This window comes from Talpa europaea (genome assembly GCF_964194135.1).
Source record: "Talpa europaea genome assembly, chromosome: 15".
Classification (NCBI taxonomy): domain Eukaryota; kingdom Metazoa; phylum Chordata; class Mammalia; order Eulipotyphla; family Talpidae; genus Talpa; species Talpa europaea.
Genome location: NC_140083.1, coordinates 9,426,721 through 9,448,239, shown reverse-complemented (window position 1 = coordinate 9,448,239; position 21,519 = coordinate 9,426,721). Strand labels below are relative to the sequence as shown.

Here is a 21,519-nt window from a genome sequence, read left to right as displayed (position 1 = left end):
AGTACCCAGGACTTGATCCAGGGCAGCCAACCTTAGATGCCATATTCTCAACCACCACGCAGAGGGAGTTCTTGGGAAAGAAGTTACTACTGTAGGATACAGACAGAACATGCAACATCAAGTGCTACAGGAACCTGCGGGGTTGGGCATGTGCTGTGTCCACCTATAGAGGAGTTTGCCTTTGGAATATAGCAAGTGACTTTTGAGCCAGGCTTTTTAAAGCATTTCTAGAAGGGGTGGAGAACAGCATTCCAAGGAGAGGGAAAAGCATGAACATAGATAAAGGGGAAATCCCCACAGTGTTCAAGCACCAAAGTGGTTAGCATTAGCTAGAGTTTAAGTTGTTGAAAACTAAAACAGGACCTGATTAAGGAAGGCATTAGATGACAAAACAAGGAAGTATCAGCTAGGAAATGAAAGTCACAGAATGATTTTGGTCATAGAATGACTTAGAGCAGAGCAAGCCCACATATGTGCTTCAGGAAGATAAACCTGGCAGAGCAATGTCAGGTGGTATGCAAGGAGGAGACTAGACTGGGAGATCTTTTGTTTTGATGATGCCTAATTTTCCTGGCAGCCCAGTGAGATTGTCCCAATTTTCCAGAACTGAAGCTCCATGAGGTCCAAAAACTTCTGCAAAGTCACACAACTAATTAAGTAGTTGTGATATTGTGATTTATAAAATGAAATACGTCTTTGGTCTTCATCCTGTTTCTGGCACTGAGCTCCTAAAACCCTCGGAAATTTCCTAAGTGATGAGATCTATCAATATAAAGGTGTCTTTTGTTAGGTTAATGAAGCGACTTCTGGAATGCTCCGGCAGTAGCAGTAGAGGTCCAGATGCCAGAGAAACCAACCTTGTGATTAGAGGGTTGGAACATTCAGTCCCCCGCACCCCTAAGCATCCACACACACCCCACCTGCTGGGGCAGGAAAGGGGCTAGAGTTTGAACCAATTCCAATGGCCAGTTGATCAACAGTGGTTTTGCAATGAAGCTCCTTAAAGACCCAAAAGGACAGAACTTCCAGTTTGGTGAACACATGGAGGTGCTGGCAGGTAGCACATACAGAGGGCATGGAAACTACGCCTGTTTCCACAGACCTTGCCCTTCTTCCATCTCTTCCTTCTGGATGCTCATCTGTGTCCTTTGGCAGATAATTTTATAATAAACTGGTAAACATAAATATTTCCGAGTTCTGTCAGCTGCTGCAGAACATTAATGGAACCTAAATTAATGGAGGGCCTCCCGGGTGGCGAAGTGGTTGAGCACTGGGTTGCGAAGCTGCCCGCGGCCTCTGCGGCACCGGTTCGATCCCTGGCTGCTCCCCGGCCACCAGAGGAGGGTCCCACATGGCGCACAGAACTCTCCTGCTGCCCGCTGCTCCCCTCAGCAGTGTACTTCGGTCCTTCTGCCTGCTCTGCTCCCTGCTCTGGCTCTGGTGAATTCTCTCACCCTCCCGCGCTTCTGACTGTACCCAGTGCATGTATAAACAAAACAAACAAACAAACAAATAAATAAATAAAACATGCCTCTATAAAAAATTCAAAAAATTAATTAATTAATTAATGGAAACTCCAATTTATAGGTGGTTGGTCAGAAGCACAGGTGATAAACTGGGCTTGCAACTGACAGATGAAATGGCGGGGGGGTTGGGGTGCAGGGAACATTCTTTGGGGCCAAATTTCCTAACTTGTTGGATCTGATTCTATCCTCAGGAGACAGAATGGAGTTCAAGTGTAAACACATCTGGTGTTGTGGGGAATTCTTGGGGTGGGGGTGAGGTAAGGATCCTTCATGTTTTTGGTGACCAGAAGCATTGGAAGTGAAATGTTCTGCATGAAAATAGAAGAGATACCTGGGAGGGAGAAGGCATAGAGAAGAGCTGGATTCTTCCCACTAAGGCAGAGAACTGTGAATTTTTCCAACTTTGTAGTAGAGCTCAACCTCTAATAGGTCTCCTGGCTTAAGTTCTGAGTTCACTCTGCTGTGTTAAGCAGACAGCAGAAGGTCTGAAAGGGCTGAGCCCCATGAACACTGAAGGTCATGGCTAGAGCGGAAACGGGTCTGAGGACTCCCTGGTGGTAGGAAGAATGGTGTCTGTGTGTGTGTGTGCATGTGCTTGTGTATGTGTGTGTCCTACAAGAATGCCCACAGGTGGCATCTGACTTGGGACCAGGTACCCTGCATGAGCTTGTTAGAAGAATGCATGACTACAAAACCAGTGACCCAACCTGTGATGATTCAGGGCTCACACCCAGAATTCTGCAGGAATATTGCCTAGAATCCAACAGCGAGGATGAAGAGCAGAGAAGAGATTGGTTGATTGATTGACTGATTGATTTTGGTGGGAAGAAGAAAGAGTAGAGGTAAAATGCACACCTCAGGCTTCAGGTCCAAGTGTTGTCCTCAGGCTACCAGCATTCTTCAGAGCAGTGATTTTGACATCGGGGGAAATGTTGCCACCCTCGTCCCCTCAGGGACAGGTGACAATGTCTGGAGATGTTTTTGGCTGTCACGAGAGGCCATGGTGCTATTGGTTAGAAACCAGGGATGCTGCTAAGCATCTGAAAACAGCCCCTAACAACAAAGAATTGTCCAAGCTGTGTATGGACAGCAGTGGTGCTGCTTTAGAGAGGAAAAATAAAAAGTGTTACCTGCAAATATGTGCAGCAGCTGAGCAGGGCCACCGCTTCCTGATTTCCACTGCTAAGCTTCCAGGAGGGTCTGAAGACTAATTGGCCTACTATAGCATGCTACACTTCTGTGTAGTGAGCAGGTACCTGCAGGTTTTGTGATCTCTATTTTCCCTCGGATAACAGGAAACCATGCAGGCCCCAGACCTGACCCGGAGGCCCTGCCCAGCGCCTACACAGCCTGGCTCCCTTTGGACAACAGGTTGCTTCTCCACCTTGTTAACGGGAATTTAGGACTTGGGTCAATGGTTGGGGCCCTCTGCACAGACCTGGGAGGTGACCCCAACACCCCAGAAGGGAGCTAACTTTCAGGCTGTGATGGCAAAAGCCTGCTGGGACTGGTTTACTACGTAGTGTAGTAAACAAATGTTACCTCATTTTAAGGAAAATAAAAAAGAGCAGAATTGAGCAGAATAACCTAGAGAAGAGACAAACTCAGGGGAGACCATTGGAGAGACAATTTGAGCTGAGAATGCAGGAGATGCTTAAGGGCCTCCCTGGTGGTTTAGGGGTTAAGGCTTAGCACTATCACCACTGTGGCCTGAGTTCAATCCCTGGCCAGGGAGCTGACCCACATGGCACAGCAGACCTCTCCTGCCTTACCTGTTGCTCCCCTCAGCAGTGTATTTTCAGTAAATCCTTCTGTTCTGTTCCCCACTCTGTCTCTGGTGAATCCTCTCACCCCGTGCTCTCCTGGCCTACACCCAGGTCTTCTACGCAAAAAGAAAAAAGGACCTAGAGTAAGGTCATGCATGGAAATAAAATATGAGAACTTAAGAAACAAAAAACATGATTTGGAAGTGACTCACATATGGGTACAAGAAAGAAAGAAAAAATAAGAAAGAATTAACAATAACTGTGATTTCCAAGAAGAAATAAAGAGGCACTTTGAGTGCCCTGTGTAAGCTTCTGTTCATGGCATGTTATTTGGCTGAGAGTCTGGCAGCCCTCATGGCACTGGGTGCAGAGAAGGGGGGGTGAAATCAGCACTTGTGTGTACTGCTTGGGACACAAGCTTTACAAAGCTGATCTGGCAGTACATAGGAAAAGCCACTTTAAAAACAGCCCTTACTCTGATTCAGTGTGTCAGCGTCTCGGGAATCCATCCTCAGAATAATGTAGACTTGGCAGAAGCAACGTGAGGCTATCCAGGAGCCTCTGTGGCTGTTGTTTTAATAGTGGCCCCCAAGCAGAAGCAAACCGAGTGACCCCCATTAATGCAGTAGTTCAACAAACCTCGGCATAGAACCTTAAAAAAAATTCACAAACATGCTGCAGGGTCCCATTACAGATGAAGGGACCCTGAGGCAGTTAAAATATACTTTGAGAAAAAGTATACTTATATGCACTAAGTGGGGAATACTTTGCCTGCGGCAGTGGGTCTCTGTCCCTAGGAGCCATTCTCTAAGGAGAATTTATAAATGTGTGGTTTTGATGCCTTGGGTGAGAAAGCAGATTTTGAGAGTAGAGGGAAATACCTCCCACCTTGTCCCTTTCCTGTTATGTTCCTGTCACCTCCACCGACCGAAACCTAGTAGTTATATATTGACCGTGTGTATTTTCTCATCTGAAAAGGAAGGTGGTGCTGCTGACTGGTTGGGGGTTTTGCTGTGCCTCTGCGTGGCAAGCTGATCCTCGCTCCCTCTTGCAGATGGGAAAGCTGAGGGTCAGAGAGACAGGAGCTCCTGGGAAGGCAGAGAAAAAGGCGGGTAGCACTCTGCTCTTCCAGGTTTGGCCCTTTTCTAGTGTACCCTGTACCTCTCCTAACACCAGTGGCACAGGTGCCCTTTGCACAATCCTGGACTGACGCTAGCCAAGCCGCCAGCCCCTCCTCCCATGTGCAGTCAGGTGCCCCAGGTGCCTCCCTTGATGTCCTCTTCATCCTCCCCCTTGGGCACTGCTGTCTCCCCCAGGGGAGGCCTACCCAGTCCTTCTAGAAGCCAAAACACCCACACCCTGCAACCCAAGAAGACAGTGCTTTCGGGAACAGCCACAGGGAATAATCTGGAACTCCTCTGCCTGTTTATTAGCCTTGTGCCCTCAGGCAGCCCCTCATCTTCCAGGAGATACCCTGGTGGCTGGAGTGTGAGCTGAAGGACTGAGGAGCTCTGTGCTGACAAAGTGCCATCCAGCTCTGCGTTCAGTGAGCATTGTCTTTGCAGGCTGCTGCGAGGCTCTGAGCAATATTAGACAAACAGGAAGCACGCCAGTCCCCAGGCCGGAGAGCTGAGCTAAGCTCCCCAAGCGCCAAGCCAGGGGGAAAGAATTCTCTTCCATAACAGAAGAGAGATGGGAAAAGCGGTTACCTGGGGGCTGAGGCAGCTCTTGGGGCCTCCCTGCTCAGAGTCCCCACAGAGAAGAATGAGCCTCGCCCTGCTGAGCCTCAGCCCAGCCCCCTCACCGTCAGGCAGAGGACAGCGTTGGTGTGCTGGTGTGCGGGCTTGCTGGGGCCTCCCTAACAGGCCAGGCGGGTGTGTGTCCACTCTGACAGTACTCTCGGTGGTATTTCCCTGCAGAGCCTGCATCCGGGTGCTGGAGACTCCTCTGGGCCTCACAGGCCAGTGCCTCTTTCGAGGGGAAGGAAAGGGGCCTGGCATTTCCTGAGAACCCTCCCCATGCTTACTACATTACATAGCATGATAGTGAGAACTGCTCAGACACACCCCAAAGTCCTGACCCCCAGTACTTCAGCATGTGCTCTGACTTGGGAAGAGGGTCATGACAGATGTAATTTGCTCACCCTAATGGAATAGGGTGAGCCCCTAATCCAGGGTGACTGGTGACCTTATCAAAAGGAAACGTAGACACAGACACGCACACAGGGAGAACCCGACGTCATTGTGAAAGCAGAGGTGGGGTGACCCTTCTCTGTGCCATGGAGAACCCAGAATCTGGGGGAGAGGCGCGGAACAGATTCTGTCATCGCTCTCAGAGGAAACAACCCTGCCACCAACTCTGATCTCAGATGTCACCCCAGGACCGTGAGAGTCAGCATCTGTTGTTTAAACCCCTGGGTTTGTGGCCCTTGGCTATGACAGCCCCCAGAAACTACAACAGAATTTTACCAAGTTAGATTCCCGACAACCTTGCCAAAGGAGGTATTATTTTTTTCTCATTTTATTTTATATATATTTTTACATCATTATTCATTTTTTCACAATGTATGCATTTTCACCTTGGTTATAGTCCCCATACCATCCCCCCCTCTTATTTTGACCCTAATCCTTCCTCTCTTCCCCCCATAGTGTGTCTCTGCTTTATAGTTGCTTATTGATTCTAATTTTTACTTTATTATAATTAGTCTTTTTCCTGGTCCCTTATTTAGGTCTTCTAAATTCCTGCTATGACTGAGACCATCCGGTGTTTTTCAAAGGAGGTATATTATCCACGTTTTACCAACATACGAATTGAGGTTCAGAGAGGTCAGGTGACTTCTCCAAAGCCACACAGTACACAAGAGGACAGGTAGAAATCAAGCCCACACACAGGGAGGGATCCATGTGAGCACTGAATTGTGGGTCTTGGTTGGAAGCAAAGGAGATCTGAGAAGCACCGTGAAGTCGCAGGAAAACAGAAAGATTCAGGGTCCAATGCTGTCCCACAATTAGAGGGGCTGCGACAGAAGTCAGGACTAGCTCAGAGGGTACCGAGCTGAGTCACTGAGAGGGCTCTGAGAAAGTGGGGTAAGAAATCAGAGGGAGCCCTCAGCCCCCAGCCAGGTGCCAGGAGCACCTCCCAGACTGGGCTTTCTCTCCCTCCCTGTGGGGACCTTACCAACCCTTCTGCGGGAGGGCCAGAAAGCCAGCGGCCCTCACTCTTAGCTCGGCCTTACAAGGGCCAGCAGCAAAGAGGCCATTGGAATGTCCAGCAGCGACCTGAGTGAGGCTGCAGATTCGCTCTCTTTAATGCCCTTTTTTCGGGAGCTTTCAAAGCCTAGGCCTCTGCCCCACTGCTCTCCAATGCTAAGTGACACCCAGCAGGCCTCCCTCTTCCCTTTGCCACCTCCCTCGGGCTTGAGCAGCTATCCCCAGGCAGCACCTCCCTTTCCTGCTGAGGCCCTTTGCTCCATGGCCTCCCTCTCCCTTCCTGTGGGGAGCTCGCCCCCTCCGGCAGTAGGGCCCAGATCATTCTTAATCCAGGCACGGAAGGATGGCAGTGCTGTCCGCCTGCAGCTGCAGAGCAGGACTTTTAAGCTCTTTCTCCTGCTAGGAAGCCGTGAGGGACACAGTTACCAGAAGAGCCAGGGACTTTCAGAGACAGACTCTCAGTTCTCAGGATCCAGGGGGGCGAGGGGCCGTCTGGACCACCAGCTGCCCAGGGCTCCCACTCAGGGTTATTTTACAGCCTGAGACTCATCTTCCCCTCGAGCTGACCCCAGAAACACTACCCCATCTCTCAGGGCCTGGAAGGTGCGTGTGGCATATTTTGCAGGTAGCAGAGCAGAATTGCAGTTGGGGTAATGACATAGTGCCTTAGTCATTGACTCCTGTGGGACCCCTTGGCCAGTGTCCAGCCTCAGGGGTTGGGGGGAACCAGACCCACAGAAGTATTCCTGTGTTCATGTGCTCTGCAGCTAGACAGCAGTGGGATGCCTCACCCCCAAGCTTGGGGGCAGTAGCCCCAGTGGTGGGGAGGCCTGCAGAGGAAGACCCTGGCTGCCCCCTGCACTTACCATAGGACCTGACTTGGGTGTAGCAGACTGGGGTGTAGCCATCATGGGACCCCACCCCCAACAAGGGCGAGAGGGGCACCAGACTGGCGAACTGGCTGCCTCCCCCTGTTGCCACCTCCAAAGGTCAATCCCCATAACCACGTCTCAGGGGCTTTCCCCCCTGAGTGGTCCCTGAATTGGGGGAGGCCCTTCCTATCTCCAGCTGGTAGTGCCTCCTAAGGTGTCAGTTTCTGATGCCCATGGGCAGTTTCCACTGTGCCTGAGAGTCTTACACAGGCACATGGGCCCAGGGTCTCTGGTTTCCAGTGCAGCTTTGCCCGGCTTTGCTCATAGCTCTTCCCTGCCTGTTTGCTCATCTGTGAAAGGCGGGTAATAGTAGTTGCTACCACATATGCATACCATGAGGTCAAATAAGACTGAAAATATTTAGAATGGCCTGCAGTAAATATTAAATGAAAGTCAGCTCTAAGGAGGAGGGGAAGGATATGCCAGTCCCCCAAAGCTGGCACTAGTACACCCACTATTATTACTGTTGTGACTAGTCATGCCTTCATTACTACAACTGCCATTTGTGCTAGTACTGATGCCATAGCTAGGACGTTCATGATGGTTATGGGTTTATAAGTTTTGGAAACTTTAGTGGCTCCTCAATAAACTTCTAAAACATGAATGTGATGGTCGAGGTTTTTCCTTCAGTTGTTCTGCTCCTGCCCCTGGGCTCCTGCCTTATCCCCAGGTGCTGCCTGCTGCCCTGCATTTCCACCAAGACAGCAGCCCCTCCCCCACTTCACCCCATAGCTAGATCAGCCCCTTCCTTTTCCATTAACTCCCTCCATTTAAAAAATAGCAGATCCTAAAAATTCAGCTCTTCTGTCATTGTTTGATGAAGTCTTCCTTGGCTGGGGAGAGATAACGATGCAAAATAGGAAATAGGTTTAGCCTGAAGTGGGCATTTTTATGTGCAGGATGGCAGTAAGATTGGAAGAAGTAAAGACTCCCAACTGGATGCTGAAAGCTGATCTAGGGGAGAAGACAAATTAGGCTCCTGAAGTAACCAAATCTGCCTCTGACTGGCTTAGTGGGATGCTGCTTAGCGCCTTCTTTGAACAAGACACAAGAGGTTCCCGGGCAGGTACTCTGTGCAGACACTACTTAGCCAAGGGCACATATACCTCAAGCCCAGGGGTAGATGCCAGTCCTATGACCCCCACTTTACAAATGAGGAAACTGAGGCACAGAGTTTCATTAATTTGGCCAGATATTTAATAGGTAATAGTAGATCTGTCTGACTCCATATGCCTAATCACTATCCTGTCTTACTTTATTATAATTATTGTTTCTATTTCTATTTTCTCTCTCCCAATCTCCTTTCATTCTGCTCTACCCAGCTCCTGCCCCTCGTTGTGAGCTTAAAATGTAATAGGGACTAAGTTATCCTCTTTATTAATTCAGTAAATGTTTTATGCCCACTGCCTGTAGATCTATGATGTGTGAGTATATGTCAAGTACATAGAACATGCTGGGTACATAATGGGTGCTAGTTCCCATCATCAGCACCATCTTTACCACCATCATCATCACGATCTCTGTCGTCATCAGCATCACCATTATCATCATCTATAACCCCGATCTGTCTAGAACCTGACACTCAAGAGGATTTCAGTGAATATTTTGTTGAGTGATGGATGATGAGGCATTTCTCACAATCATATTCCCAGGAGGGACACACAGTTTTCATTGTCAGAAAATCAATGTTCTCATTCTCTGAGTCCCTAGAAAGACATTTGTAGCCCATGTCCCTTCCCACAGATGACAGGCATATCCTTCCTTTCTCTGGAAGTGGTTCGTTGCCACCTCAGCTCTGTCATCCACTGGGCATGAGTGAGACCCCATCCTCATACGAGCACATGGAGCCTGGCCCTGCTCCATTCCACAACCCCCTCTCCTTTCCCTCCGTACCCAAAATGCCATGGAGCACATCTCCAAAGCATAACACAGTCTCCAAACAGAAACTGAGAAATTAAAGGAGGTTTGGCCATGAGGATAGCAGCACCAGCCCATGAGGCCTCTTTTCAGAGGGCAAAAAGAGTGAGTTCCAAGAGCATTTCTGAAAATAAAATGCCAGAGGCAGTGATCTAGAGGCAGCGAATGTGTCTGAAAGAGCCAAGGAGGGACATTATGAAAATGGCATCCTTTGGTCATCTCCACTTCTGCCTCACATGCTGGAATTTACCCAGAAGAGGGGAAAAGCCAAAGGCTGAAGGATGTGTCCTGGATGAAAACATTCCAAGTTTTAAAAAGTGAAATGAGATGTCTGGACCTCTACAAACAGAAGGGATGTCCATTTCAGAATGTCACCACAGGCTCCCAGGTCCCAGAGGAGCATCATAAAATTCAGTCTGCCTATAGGATGTATTAGTTTCCTCTGGCTGCTATAACAAATGACCACAAGTTCTGTAAGCTAAAGTCACGTGCATTTATTTTCTTTTTTTTTTTTAAAGATTTATTTTATTTATTTATACAAGCACTGGGTACAGTCAGAAGCATGGGAGGGTGAGAGAATTCACCAGAGCCAGAGCGGGGAGCAGAGCAGGCAGAAGGACCGAAGTACACTGCTGAAGGGAGCAGCGGGCGGCAGGAGAGGTCTGCGCGCCATGTGGGACCCTCCTCTGGTGGCCGGGGAGCAGCCGGGGATCGAACCGGCGCTGCAGAGGCAGCGGGCAGCATCGCAACCCAGCGTTCAACCGCTGCGCCACCGGGGAGGCCCCATTTATTTTCTTAAGAATTCTGGAGATTCAACTCCAAAATGAGTCTCACTGAGCTAAAATTAAGGTGTCATCAGAACTGTGTTCTTTTGGGGGGCTCTGGGAGAGAATCCCTTTCCTTGCCTTTTCCAGCTTATAGAAATTGCCCACATTCCTGACCTGTGGTCCCCTCCCATCTTCAAGAGTAGTTAGCGGGGTGGGGGGTCCAGTCTTTTTCACACTGTGTCTCTCTGACTCTCCACTCAAAAGGCCCTTGTGATTTTACTGGGCCCACCCAGATAACAGGAAAATGGGCTTATCTTAAATTCAGTTGATTTGCAACCTTAATTCCATCTGCAACCTGTGTCCACTTGCCATGCAACATACCATATTCTCGGTTCAAGGGATTAGCATGTAAATATCTTCAGGGACCATTATTTGCCTACCACATGGTATTAGGAGTGTATTCTGATCCTTTCAAAATTGGTAATCCATACCTGGAATTGGAAAGGATTTCCATTATCCAGAAACGGCACTGAGCAAGCTAGTGTGACCTCAGGAGAATTACTTAAACCTCTCTGGTTAAACTTTTGTTTTCTCATCTCTAAAATAAAAAGGTTAGCTGTAAGCTCTCACAGTGACAGACCTGGCTTCACCATCTCATGCCCAGAGTCCCGTGCATAGTAGGCTCTCAGGAAATGATTGTGTCAACTCAGGGGAGCAGGATTTGGCACTGTCTGAGGTTTCCTGGCTTCCAAGATCTGTGATTTCATGACTCACTGCTTCTAAATAACAGAATGCAAACTTCCAAAATGGGTATTCACATCTGTCAAGATACTCCTCCTGGACAAAAGTGTATCATTTTTCTCTGTGGCATCAATCTTTCTGCTAGAAGTTTCTCGATTATACACACATGCACATGTACAAATACACATACATACAGTAAATGGATGGGTGGGCAACTCTCACTGTGTATGTGCTTCAGTTTTGCCATCTCTAAAATAGAAACAATAATAATAATGCCAACTGCAGAGGGGTGTTGCAAGGATTAACATAATTAATACTTGTAAAGTGTTTGGAATACTGTTTGGCTAATAGCAAATACCCTATAGTCTTAACTACTATTCTCCATCACATCATGCCATACAAAGAGTGAATGTGGAAGTTCCATAAATTGTCCTGCTGTGGGAAGGAGAGCCATTTGGGAAAATCTGAAAGAAGCTTGCCGGAGGAAGTGGCATTTGAGTTGTGACTTCAAGAATGGGTGGAATCGCTTCCTGTAGAAAGCTGAGGGAAGTGCATTCTAAGTGGGAGGAGCCATGTGAGCAAAGGCATGGAAGCAGGGAGTCAGATCAAGGAAAGTGAGCCACCCGATCAGTTCGGGAATGTTCTGAAATTCAATTGGACCAGCTTGATTAAGTAAACGTCATGGAGATATTCTAATGCGTGGTCAAGAAGTTTCAATCTCACACTCTCGGCCATGGGGTGCCATTACAGGTTGTTGAAGTGAGGAGAGGACTCAGAACTTTGTTCTAGACATTGAAAAATCTAATAAATATTTAAAATTACAGATAAATCAGATAGTCCTAGGGCTGCCATAACAAATGTCTCCAAACTGGGTGGATTAAAACAACAGATATGTATTTTCTCACCATTCTGGAGGCCAGAAATCAAAATCAAGATATAAACAGGTTAGTTTCCTCCTGGAGATGCTGATTGTGAATTGGCCCCTTGCTTTTCTCCTAGTGGAGAAAAGCTGCTGCCAATTGGCTGCTGCCAATCCTTGTAGACACCTCTCTTCACTCTCTGCCTCCATCTTCACAAGTCTTCTGTATGTATCGTATCTCAAACTTCTCTCTGCCTTTCTTTTTGTAAGGACACATGTCATTAACTAACTAAGGAGGTGGTTGTCTATGTGGGCTCTGGGTTGGTTGGTTTGTATTTGAATAGCATAATCACTGGCAAGTTGATTACTATCTCTAGGACCTGGTTAGCCCAGGTCCCCAGATGTCAAGGCATCAGAATATAGAAAATGAAAGACATAGTGAATATAATGGAGGTGGCTAACCCTAACTGAGAAGAAAATGTCCAAAAAGACTTCTTGGAAGGGAGGAGGCCATAATCATAATTTTTTTAATGTTGAAGAACATGGTATTATGTCTGCGCTATGTCATCTATTTCTTGATAGAAGTACCAGAACAGATACTAGAAGGAGGCCTCTCCCCAGAAGTATTCTTATCCAGATTGATAGCTAGATAAGTTCCCCTCTACCAGCAAAGACTATGTGCTAATATCCCCAGGGACCCACGGCCTTGTTGAAAGTGCAGTACCTTTTAACAGCAGCAACAAACAAGGATTTAAAATTCTCTTGTGGTTTATTTTACTCTGTAATCAGCTGCTGAATTTGGCCTAATGGGATTCTAATGTTTTTAAAAGCCAATTTAGTAATCTTTATATTTTTGATGGATTGCAAAAGCACTATTAGTTATTTATATCAATATATGAATGCATGACTACAAATGGCAGGTTTATGCTTTTATATGCCATTAACATCTACACTATGTTAACAGCAGGATTTAGCCAGCTCTCAAATGTTGGCATTATCTCCTCTATTACTGTACACATGCGCACACACACATACATGTGCGCACACACTTCTGTGATGCCGTGTGCACAATCATAGGGGATTAAACATACTAGTAAATGGTTCCCCACTATATCATATCAAATAAGTAATAAGTCTATAGTCACCAGGCTACTTAATTAAAGATAATCAGTCTTAGAAGACTTAGAATACAATTAAATATACTTAACACTAAAGTTTGGTTGAAAGTGATCTAATCTTTCTGGGATGATTCAGAATCTTGTAGACCCTGAGGCCTTCATTATGAATATAAATGATCCTATGCTTTTACTCTGCAGAAGTTCTGTTGGAAAGAAATTTCTAGTTGGAAATCTGCCAGGTACACAGGCTTCCACTGTAGAAGTTACCTTCACTATTACCTGGAAATGGTTACTATACATCCTGGAGATGACAAATCTGTAGATATTTGTCCTTGGCATAAAATGCACTGACATCTGGTATGAAATCTCTCCAAATTTATTCAAATAATGAAGCCAGAACCTTTGTTAAATGTATTTGTACCTCATGACAACTTCCACTGCCCATTATTTTTTCCTTCCCTTTCTAGAATTTTCACCTTCACCAGTTGAACCATATTCAGATCCTTAATTAACACAATTAAAATTAGTCTGAGAAATAAACAGCTTTTAAGATGCAGTATCAAAATGCCTTTTTAAGAAAAAAATCAAAGTGATAAAACTGCAAGGAGATATGAATGAACCACTATTACAGTTGGTGACTTTAACACCCCACTGTCAGAAATGGGCAGGTCCAACAGGCATAAAGTCAATAAGGACATAGTTGAACTGAAGAAAACCATCAAAATTAGATATAACAGACATCCAACAATAGCAGAATACACATTGTTCTCAAGATCAGATGGCACATTCACAAAGATACACAACATCCTAGGCCATGAAACCTATCTTAACAAATTTGAAAGAACAAATCATACAATGTCTATTCTCATAACACTTTAGAATTAAACGAGAAATCAGTAATAAAAAAAGAGCTGGAAAATCCCAAGTATTTGGAGATTAAACAACACACTTCTAAGTAACATATTGGTCAAAGAAGAAATCATAAAAGAAATTTTAAGAGTATTTTGAAATAGATAAAAATGAAAATAAAACTTATCAAAATTTGTGGGATGCAGTAAAAGTATCGCTCAGCAGGAATTCTATAGCATTGAATGCAAATGCATATATTAGAAAAATAAAGATCTAAAATCATTAATCTATGCTCTGCCTTGAGAAACTGTAAAAAGAACAGGTTAAACCCAAAGTAAGCAGATGTAATAAAAATGAGAGCAGAAACCAATGAAATTGAAATCAGAAAATCAACAGGGAAAAGCTAGTTCTTTTAAACCAAAAGATAGTTCTTTAAAAAGATTAATAAAATTGATATGCCTCTAGCCAAGCAAACTAGAAAAAATATGAGAGAGGCTCCATATTTTTAATATCAGAAATCAAAGCAGGACTATCACAACAGATTCCATGACATTAAAAAGGATAACAAAAGATTATAGTGGATAACTCTGTATCCACAAATTTGAAAACCTAGGTGAAATGGACCAATTCCTTGAAAGACACAATCTATCAAAACTCACAAGAAGAAACAGTAAATCTTAATAAGTTTATCCATATTTTAAAAATTAAACCAAAAATTAATAGCCTTCCAAAACTGAAAGCACCAGGCCCACACGCGTTCACTGGTGAATCTTCCAAACCTTTAAGGATGGCTCTTTGTGTGCCTTGTACCATGTACAGTAGCTTAAGGACAGCAGAACTGCTGCTGTGGGCTGACATTCCCTAAGACAGATTTTTGTTTGCTCCCCTTTCCCCAGTGCAGACTGTGAAGGAAAACTGGCTACAGCTGGTCATCTATGGAGGGCAGCGTGTGAGGTCACCACGGGGCACTTCCTTTGTTGTGGCCACACTCTACCCTGTCAGGTACATTGGGTAAATGTTGCTTGCGGATCCCCCTGTCTGGACTGGGAGCTTCCAAAGAACATAGCCCTCAACTTCTTAGAGTCTTGGGATCTCAAAAGTGACATTTAAGCTAGGCATTGAAGGAAATATTTGACCTTGTTGGGAGTCCAGATATGGAGATCACAAGGTATAGATAGTGAAGAAGAAGAATACATGGAGTTAGTGGGTAGACTAGGGAAAAGAGAGAAACACAGTAGCTGGAAACTGATTTAGTTTTCATCCAAACCTAATTGACTCAATGCACTCCATGGTTCACCCTTGCCTTCTGTATGCAGAGCAAGTGCTTCTGGTCTTTGTTCTTCCTTAGACTGTCCTTCAAAAGAAGAAGGAGGAACAGCAGGAGGAGGAGAAAGAGGAGGAGAAACACTTATTGAACTGTTTCTAAGAGTCATGATTTACATGTATTAACTTACCTAATCTTCCAATGGCCCTATGAGGATTATGCTATGATCTTTCCCTGATTATTTACAAAAGAACTGAGGCACAGGGAGGTTAACTGACATGCCTAAGGTGCCATTGCTGGGAAGCAGCAGAGCTGTGATTTAACTTGACCATTCTTTCACTCTCCAATATCCATGCTCTTTCAGTTCTGCTGTCAGGCACCACTGCCTCAGATCCCTTCCTCAGTCTTAAACTCCCAGAGAAGTTTCCCTGAAGTTCCTTAACATATCAGTTGATGGTGGGTCTGTCTCCCTTGGCAGTTGAGAGCCTCTGAGGGCAGAATTATGTCCTATGTCTTTAGGAGTTCATTGTTTGTTTTTGATGAATGAATGAATGATCCACGAGTACCTTCATGATCTTACAAGGTCAGCATACTTATTCCTCCTGTGTGCTTTAGTTTCCATTCTGGGCATGTTCTTGAACACATTTCTGAAAATTTTCCACCTTTGTGTTTTCTACCTCTTATTTATTTTGATGCTTTGGCTTCAGACTTCCTGAGAACTTTCACTTTGAATATAGTTCTTTCTAAGACAAAGAACGGAACCATGGTCTATGTTTATCCTAATTGGACAGGCCTCTCACAGACAAATGGGTTAGCTCCACCATTGCTGCATTTGTTTTCCAGCATCAAATCTCTTAAAATAAAAAGGGGTTTCCAAGCTGGTTGTGCAAACATTAGAAAAGAAATCTGATAATTTCCTATCTTGTTTCTTAATAAATTTAACAGTAAAAGAAAGCCTTCTGGCACTGTGTTATTGAATTCCTAAATCTTTAGCTTCAAAGAACTTCACTTGGATTATTAGCAAACATCTATCACCCCCTTTTCCTGTGTCAGGTTGTCCATGTATATTATCCCATTATAGCCTCCCAGCCACACTGGGAGGGAGATAGTATCAAACATTTTACAAAGGGAGAAACACAGGCTCCAAGGAGCCAAGTCAGGGAGGCTGTGCCATACAGCTGGGAGGCAGCAGGCGGGAATCTGAACCCAGCAGGATCTGTCTGGTGCCTTCAAAGTCTGGTCTGCTGTCCCCCAGCTGCTTCTTCCCCATTTCTTAAAGCTAGGACCAGTGCCAGGACCCTCCACTTTAAATTCTGGGGATAATGTAGTGGAAAACCAGACCTAACTTGGCAGGCAGGACTTAGGAAAGTGTGTTCCCTTCTTGAAGCCGGAGACAGGCAAAGCAGAACCCACACTTGTGTCCAGGGTGCCAAGACATACGTGGTCAACACACACACACACACACACACACACACACACACACACGCACGCGCGCGCATGCACAGCACACTCATCTGATTCTAGCTCCTCCCCAGAGCTACGCCATAAGCCCCATTCAGGGGGGGAGGCAACCCTTTGTTGCTACAGCCTTGGTTCCTGGAAGTCCCTTCCCACCTTCTCCTCCCAAGCTCTCTGCTCATGTATAATTCATTTGTTTTCTAAAGATTTGAAGGCATCTTATAAAATATGTATATTACAGCAGTGTGTAATAGATGAAGAAATGAAGCAAAAGAAAAATACAGAACGAAACTTCTTATTGGTGGGTTGTAAGTTTGGCTCTGAGCTTCCTAGTAGCAAATGCAATAGGAAACCTATCTAGACTATGTATCTGTTGACCTTTGTCACATGAGGGTAAACAATGTTTTCCATTTGAAGTTTGGCAGGTATTTCAGCCTTCAGCAAGGTTTGCATCCTAACCAGCTTTTGATGACAGGGATGGTGATGACAGGGAAAACCTCCAACACGTAGTTCTATGGTGAGCTCCCTGAGGAGAAGGGTCCTGTCTCCCAGATCCATTAATAGAATGGAGACAGAAAAATTTACCAAGGGGCCATCCTGTGTGTACAGGAAAGAGGACCTGCAGGGGAGTAGGTCCTATTCACCCCCACAAGAGACAACAGGCCTCGTAGGCTTGGCTCAGGCCCCCACCCAGACAAGCAGTTCTCGTATTTGATGTTCTAAGTGACTTGGCTGGAAGTTGTGGATCTCCAGTCACACTTGATTTTGGAAATATAATCTGCAAGACTGTTTGAAGCCAGGCATTAAATAAACAAAATTGCACATTTGTGGTAAAAGGTTTTTTTATCACGCACTTATGCTAAGCCAGAGGCTTTAAGTATATTACCTTATTTAATCACTACAATAAATCTATGAAGTAGATATTTTAACCCCTTCTTGCAGACTTGAAAGCTGACTGGGGGACTGGAAGGTGCTTTGTGCAGGTTGCACACGGCTCTCACAGGATCAGCTGCCTCAGGGCCCATGGTCATGCCCAGTCCACTCTGCCCCGCCTCCAGCAGGCAGTGTCTGAGCAGGGAGACCTGAGGATGTGGATACTCAAAGGCATTGGTTCATCATCTTTTAGGTCTTAGAGACACTTAAGAATGTGAATGAACCTCCCTTAAATAAGTACACACAACCCACCAGAACCCACCCCAAAATAATAGAATTTCAGGGAGGCCATCACCCCTTCAAGCTCATGGTGGACTCTGGCTTGTTGATAACCTGCTCCCCAAGGAAACTGTTTCCTTCAGGGCCAGTCAAACTCACATCTGAACTTTGGTTGTCCTGTCTTTATTTTTTTTAAGATTTATTTTTATTTATTTATGCATATAAGAACTGGGGTAGGGCCTCCCCGGTGGTGCAACGGTTGAGCACTGGGTTGCGAAGCTGCCCGCGGCCTCTGCGGCGCCGGTTCGATCCCCGGCTGCTCCCCGGCCACCGGAGGAGGGTCCCGCATGGCGCGCAGACCTCTCCTGCCGCCCGCTGCTCCCCTCAGCAGTGTACTTCGGTCCTTCTGCCTGCTCTGCTCCCCGCTCTGGCTCTGGTGAATTCTCTCACCCTCCCGAGCTTCTGACTGTACCCAGTGCCTGTATAAACAAAACAAACAAACAAACAAACAAATAAATAAATAAAACATGCCTCTATTAAAAAAAAAAAAAAAGAACTGGGGTATAGGCCAGGGCAGGGGGCTGGGGGCGGTGAGAGGATTCATCAGAGACAGAGTGGGGAGCAGAATAGGTGGATCTACTGAAATGCACTGTTGAGGGGAGCAGCAGGCAGACAGGAGAGGTCTGCTGCACCATGTGGATCAGCTCCCTGGCTGGGGATCAAACTCATGCTGTAGTGGCGCTGGTAGCTTCACAGTGCTGAGATTTAACCCCTTGCACCACCAGTGAGGCCTCTGCCCCTGTCTTTATCTCTGAGTCCAAATCACCAGACTGGCTGTGCTTGGCTCCAATAATGAAAATTGATGTGTTGTCTAAAACTTAGGCCTGTGTCTGACTCTAGAATATGAGGTGGGGGCCATCTTATTGACCTAGTCGATTTTTATATAAAGAATAAATAACTCCACCTTATGTGTATGCCCCTAGAAAGTCCTCTAGGGGGAAAAAAAAAAAACTACAAAGAAAACTCTAATGTATAATTTTGCATAATAGGTCAATTATAGATTTCCCAAATCTCAGTAATCTAGCTTTTAAAGCGTCTTTGAATAATTGCTTTTTCAGATTTGAATTTGATAACCCTCTAAAAGAAGGTGGAATAATTCCAAAGGAATTTTTTTATTCTTATGATAAGTATTAAATAGTTCAAAGCTGCCTTCATGCACATTAATTGATTTTCATCTCAGTGAACATATATTGAGCACCTACTGTTTACTCAGCACAGCTACAACACATGTCACATACAACCTCATTACATCCGCCAGCCCCAGCCACCCCATGAGGGAGACATGGCCATGACCATGACCCCCGTTTCACAGAAGAGGACACTGAGAACCTGCTCGAGGTTAAACTGAGATGGGGTGTGGCCGAGCCGGAACTGAAACTTTGTTCTAGACTCTAACCAATGTGTCAATCAATGCCTCAGATGCAGGTCTGGGATAAGAACTTGCTGCACATAATGCAAATTCCAAGACAGCAGTCCCATGAGTAAATGTTAGGGCCATTTGTATAATTCATTGTGTGATTTCACCCTCGCTGATATTCAGGGATCACTCATGGGTCTCCTTCACTCCTAACCAACCCCCGCACCCCCAGCCTCATCACCTGAATTTGGTGCCATCTTCAGTGAGCCCTTCAAGGGCAGTGAGTCTGTGAATAAGAGTCAGGGAGATCGGGGCCATCACACTAGGGACTGGCCCTACATTCATTGTCACGGCAACAGCTTCTTGATGTGGCCTCTGACAAAATGACTGGGCAGGTGAGCAAACAGGAGGAATCAAAGATGACTCAGAATATCCCTGCAAGGATGAACAGGAGAGTGACTCACTCAGTTGTTGGGAAGGGGCAGGAGCTTTGGGTGATGGTCTTGGGCCCCTGGATTGCTGGGATGACCTCTCAGTCACTGCTGTGTGCTGGAGGGTGAGGGGGAGTCTCGTATGGCACAAAGCAGTGTCCAGTGACTGGGGAATCTGTGTTGTCCTATGAATGCCACGTTGTATGGTGACCTATCCACAGTGTTTTTCAAACTGCCCCTCATAACCTATGACTGTGGCATGAAATCACTTTGGGGGCTGCCAGCAGGATTTTATTAATAAGGTAGAAGAGAAATAGACTAACAGCACATTTTGAGAGTGCATCATACTTAGCGTCAGTCTTATTTGCCATGAAATTTGTTCAAGGAAAACATGAAAAATGTGTGTGGTAGGGGTGGCAGTGGGTGGGTGTGCTCTGGGCCATGATCTAAAATGCATTTTTATTCTGAGTCACAGTTGAAAATGCTTGAAAGCAATGGGTTAGAGAATAATCTTAGAAGTTTCCTTGACCAGTTTCCTTGATCACAGGCACATTAGAATTGAATGGCCATTTGCATTATTCATGCATTTATTCATTACTCATGCAAAGAGCATCTACTAGAGTAGCCCTCTCTATGTTCACACCTGTTAGTTGTGAAGGGGAGACATTCTGGGATGAGTGACCTGCTCACTATGGCTGGAGTGCCTCCTTGGGCAGTATGGACCAGAAGAGGTGTGTGACAGTGCTACCTCACACCTGCCCATCTTCAAAGTGGGGAAACCTGTATTTGCAAAACTTCTGTGGTTCAACCAGAGTGAACGATGGACTTGAACTACTGATCTTTTCATTCTGTCTGTCTCCCCTCACCCTGCCAGTTAACTTACATATTTCACTGTAGACTGATGCTGGTCTATTTGTTCCTAAGTTATTTAGTCATTGGCTGTCTTGTTTCTTCAGTTGGTCTTTATGCTAGTATCTGTCTTCTATTTCTTTTGCATCTCCAAAATGGCTAGCACAGTTGGGAAAACAGCAGGTACCATTTATCCACAACTATTCATTCCTCGGGTCCTGGCTAAGACATCCTATCATTCTTCATCTTCTGCCACAGAACATGGATTGTATGGTTTTGTAGTTGTGTGTGTATCTGTCTGTCTCTTTGCTTAGACTGTGAGGCCAGAGAGTAAGTGTGCTCTGTCCATCACTGAATCCTCAGCCCCACACACCACACTACACCTGCCCTATTCATTGTCTCTTTGGGAACTGGTACTTCATAGGTATATCAGTTACCACCATAATAATGCCGAGTAACAAACAACCCCACACTCTCAATGTGCTACCAAATCAGCACTTGATTTTGTGGGGCAGTTCTAAGCAGAGGGTTGGGGCTGGACCAGCTCTGTGTGTCTCTCACCCTCCTCAGACCAGCAGAGTAGCTGGGACATGTTTTTCTATGATGGTGGCAGAAGGACAGGAGAGCAAGTTCAAGTGCATGGGCACTTTTCAGGCTTAGGGTCCCATTGTATCCAATGACATACCTTTAACCAAAATAAGTCAGGTGGCCGAACCCAAAATCAATGAGCCAGGAAACTCAATCTGTGAAGTTTAGGGTCTTGAGGGGAGTAATGACTATTTTTGCTGAAGAATCAATCTGAGGAAGTTCTCAGGATCTTATTAAATGTTGATGCAATAGAAAGGAAAAGGAAAAATAATTGCATTCCAGGGATTTCCCGTGGGTTTTCAGCATACAACTTACAAAAATCCATGGAGACTCTTCTACCTCCTGACACAAAGCCCCATAGAGAAAGCCAGAGCTTTGTCTAACTGATACCAGCCCAGCCTCCCAGAGCGAAATTGATTGAGCGAATGAAGCAAACCCTCAGAAGCAACTGTCAGCAGGGGCTCTTCCTCCCGGGTGCTCAGGGATGTGGTGGCCTCTGGGAGAAGAGAGAGACAGTGACACTGCCCCCCACCACCACCACCTGTTGGTATCTCAAGAGGCAGCTCTGGGTGGAGAGAATCCCTGCCAGAACCCAGGATTCCTCTTTGTGTCCTTGGGAAATGTCAATCAGCTGGACTTTGAGGAAACTAACAGATACCATTTCTAAAAGGAGTCC

The 21,519-nt window shown here is 45.7% G+C and overlaps 1 protein-coding gene across 2 annotated transcripts in view; it reads left to right on the top strand.

The window, feature by feature from the left end:
- ABTB3 (ankyrin repeat and BTB domain containing 3) overlaps positions 1 to 21,519 on the top strand; it is a gene marked incomplete at both ends in the record, with an annotated part of 237,663 nt that overhangs the window by 123,733 nt on the left and 92,411 nt on the right. The window lies entirely within an intron of this gene.